The sequence below is a fragment of the Arachis stenosperma genome, chromosome 4 (assembly GCF_014773155.1).
Source record: "Arachis stenosperma cultivar V10309 chromosome 4, arast.V10309.gnm1.PFL2, whole genome shotgun sequence".
NCBI lineage: Eukaryota > Viridiplantae > Streptophyta > Magnoliopsida > Fabales > Fabaceae > Arachis > Arachis stenosperma.
Window position 1 is genome coordinate 84,217,467 of NC_080380.1, and position 3,946 is coordinate 84,221,412.

Consider the following 3,946-nt stretch of genomic DNA (forward strand, 5'->3'; position numbering starts at 1 on the left):
CTGTGGGGGCTCTGTTTGACTCTGATTTGAGAGAAGCTCTTCATGCTTCCTCTCCATGGTGACAGAGGGATATCCTTGAGCCTTAAACACAAAGGATTATTCATTCGCTTGAATGATCAGTTCACCTCTATCAACATCAATCACAGCCTTTGCTGTGGCTAGGAAGGGTCTGCCAAGGATGATGGATTCATCCATGCACTTCCCAGTCTCTAGGACTATGAAATCAGAAGGGATGTAATGGTCTTCAATCTTCACCAAAACATCCTCTACAAGTCCATGAGCTTGTTTTCTTGAGTTGTCTGCCATCTCTAATGAGATTCTTGCAGTTTGCACCTCAAAGATCCCTAGCTTCTCCATTACAGAGAGGGGCATGAGGTTTACACTTGACCCTAAGTCACACAGAGCCTTCTTGAAGGTCATGGTGCCTATGGTGCAAGGTATTGAAAACTTCCCAGGATCTTGTCTCTTTTGAGGTAATTTCTGCCTAGACAAGTCATCCAGTTCTTTGGTGAGCAAAGGGGGTTTATCCTCCCAAGTCTCATTTCCAAATAACTTGTCATTTAGCTTCATGATTGCTCCAAGGTATTTAGCAACTTGCTCTTCAGTGACATACTCATCCTCTTCAGAGGAAGAATACTCATCAGAGCTCATGAAGGGCAGAAGTAAGTCCAATGAAATCTCTATGGTCTCATTTTGAGCCTCAGATTCCCATGGTTCCTCATTGGAGAACTCAGTGGAGGTCAGTGCACGCCCACTGAGGTCTTCCTCAGTCGCGTTCACTTCCTCTCCTTCCTCTCCAAATTCGGCCATGTTGATGGCCTTGCACTCTCCTTTTGGATTTTCTTCTGTGTTGCTTGGAAGAGTACTTGGAGGGAGTTCATTAACTTTCTTGCTCAGCTGTCCCACTTGTGCCTCCAAATTCCTAATGGAGGACCTTGTTTCAGTCATGAAACTTTGAGTGGTTTTGATTAGATCAGAGACCATGGTTGCTAAGTCAGAGGGGTTCTGCTTAGAATTCTCTGTCTGTTGCTGAGAAGATGATGGAAAAGGCTTGCTATTGCTAAACCTGTTTCTTCCACCATTATTGTTGTTGAAACCTTGTTGAGGTCTCTCTTGATTCTTCCATGAGAAATTTGGGTGATTTCTCCATGAAGAATTATAGGTGTTCCCATAGGGTTCTCCTAGGTAATTCACCTCTTCCATTGAAGGGTTCTCAGGATCATAGGCTTCTTCTTCAGATGAAGCATCCTTAGTACTGCTTGGTGCATTTTGCATTCCAGACAGACTTTGAGAAATCAAATTGACTTGTTGAGTCAATATTTTATTTTGAGCCAGTATGGCATTCAGAGTATCAATTTCAAGAACTCCTTTCTTCTGATTAGTCCCATTGTTCACAGGATTTCTTTCAGAAGTGTACATGAATTGGTTATTTGCAACCATTTCAATTAGCTCTTGAGCTTCTGTAGGCGTCTTCTTCAGATGAAGAGATCCTCCAGCAGAGCTATCCAAAGACATCTTGGATAGTTCAGAGAGACCATCATAGAAAATACCTATGATGCTCCATTCAGAAAGCATATCAGAGGGACACTTTCTGATCAATTGTTTGTATCTTTCCCAAGCTTCATAGAGGGATTCTCCATCCTTCTGTCTGAAGGTTTGGACTTCCACTCTAAGCTTACTCAATTTTTGAGGTGGAAAGAACTTTGCCAAGAAGGCATTGACTAGTTTTTCCCATGAGTCCAAGCTTTCTTTAGGTTGTGAGTCCAACCATGTCCTAGCTCTGTCTCTTACAGCAAAAGGGAATAGCAGAAGTCTGTAGACCTCAGGGTCAACCCCATTAGTCTTGACAGTGTCACAGATTTGCAAGAATTCAGCTAAGAACTGATGAGGATCTTCCAATGGAAGTCCATGGAACTTGTAACTCTGTTGCATTAGAGAAACTAATTGAGGCTTAAGCTCAAAGTTGTTTGCTCCAATGGCAGGGATAGAGATGCTTCTCCCATAGAAGTCGGGAGTAGGTGCAGTAAAGTCACCCAGCACCTTCCTTGCATTGTTGTTGTTTTCGGCTGCCATGGATTCTTCTTCCTTGAAGATTTCTGTTAGGTCCTCTACAGAGAGTTGTGCCTTAGCTTCTCTTAGCTTTCGCTTCAAGGTCCTTTCAGGTTCAGGGTCAGCTTCAACAAGAATGCCTTTGTCTCTGCTCCTGCTCATATGAAAGAGAAGAGAACAAGAAAATATGGAATCCTCTATGTCACAGTATAGAGATTCCTTGAGGTGTCAGAAGAACAGAAAAATAGAAGAAAGAGGTAGAAGAATTCGAACTTAATCAGATAGAGTTCGAATTGTGCATTGAGAAGGAGTGGTACTCCATAAATAGGAGGATGTGAGAAGAGAGGAAGAAATTTTCGAAAATTAAGTGAAAGATTTTGAAAACATTTTGAAAAACTTTAATTTGATTTTCGAAAATCAAGAGTGAGAAGGAGATCAAGTAATTTTTGAAAAAGATTTTGAAATTAGAAAGCAAAAAGATATGATTAAAAACTATTTTTGAAAAAGATGTGATTAAAAAGATTTGATTGAAAAGTTATGGTTTTAAAAAGATATGATTGAAAAGATATGATTTGAAAACAAATTAAAAAGATTTGATTTTTAAAAAATTGATGACTTGCCTAACAAGAAAAGATATGATTCAAACATTAAACCTCTCTCAACAGAAAAGGCAACATACTTGAAATGTTCAATCAAATCATTAATTGTTAGCAAGTATCTTTGAAAAAGGAAAGAAATTGATTTTGAAAACATTTGATTGAAAAGATTTGATTTGAAAAAGATTTGATTTTGAAAAACTTTGAAAACTTGAAAAAAATTTGATTTGAAAACAAAATCCTCCCCCTTGTGCCATCCTGGTGTTAAACGCCCAGAATGGTGCACATTCTGGCGTTTAACGCCCAATGCACTACCTTTTTGGGCGTTAAACGCCCAACCAGGCACCCTGGCTGGCGTTTAAACGCCAGTCTGTCCTTCTTCACTGGGCGTTTTGAACGCCCAGCTTTTTCTGTGTAATTTCTCTGCTGCATGTTCTGAATCTTCAGTTCCTTGTACTATTGACTTGAAAATAGAACCAAGATCAAATAAACAATGCATGCAAGACACCAAACTTAAAATTAGACACTAGACTCAAACAAGAAACATAAAATCTTTTTTTGGTTTTTTTTTTATGGTTTTGTAAATTTTTTTTTGTGCTTTTTCGAAAATTATATGGGAATAGAAAATAAAGGTTTCAGAATTCTCAGTTTGGATTCCAGGAATCATTGCAATGCTAGTCTAAGACTCCGGTCCAGGAATTAGACATGGCTTCACAGCCAGCCAAGCTTTCAGAGAAAGCTTCGGTCCAAAACACTAGACATGGCCAATGGCCAGCCAAGCCTTAGCAGATCATTGCTCCAATAACAAGATTGATAGAAATCAACAAGCTCTTGTGATGATCAGTTGAAACCTCGGTCCAATAAGATTAGACATGGCTTCTCAGCCAGCCAGATTTCAGCAGATCATCATGAAACACTAGAATTCATTCTTAAGAACTCTGAAGAAAAATACCTAATCTAAGCAACAAGATGAACCGTCAGTTGTCCATACACAAAACAATCCCCGGCAACGGCGCCAAAAACTTGGTGCACGAAATTGTGATCACTACAACTCAAATAATCCCTAGTAATGGCTCCAAAGACTTGGTGCTCAATACCATGGCATAAACACAACTTCGCACAACTAACCAGCAAGTGCACTGGGTCGTCCAAGTAATAAACCTTACGCGAGTAAGGGTCGATCCCACGGAGATTGTTGGTATGAAGCAAGCTATGGTCACCTTGTAAATCTTAGTCAGGCAGACTCAAATGGGTATAGATGATGAATGAATTAAACATAAAGATAAAGATAGAGATACTTA

The 3,946-nt window shown here is 39.7% G+C and overlaps 1 non-coding gene across 1 annotated transcript; it reads left to right on the forward strand.

Annotated features, from left to right (window-relative positions):
* Nucleotides 1-1,569: 1,569 nt before the first annotated feature.
* Nucleotides 1,570-1,677, forward strand: LOC130977271 (small nucleolar RNA R71). The gene has a single exon (XR_009084971.1). It is a non-coding gene; the product is annotated as a small nucleolar RNA R71 (small nucleolar RNA).
* Nucleotides 1,678-3,946: the final 2,269 nt, after the last annotated feature.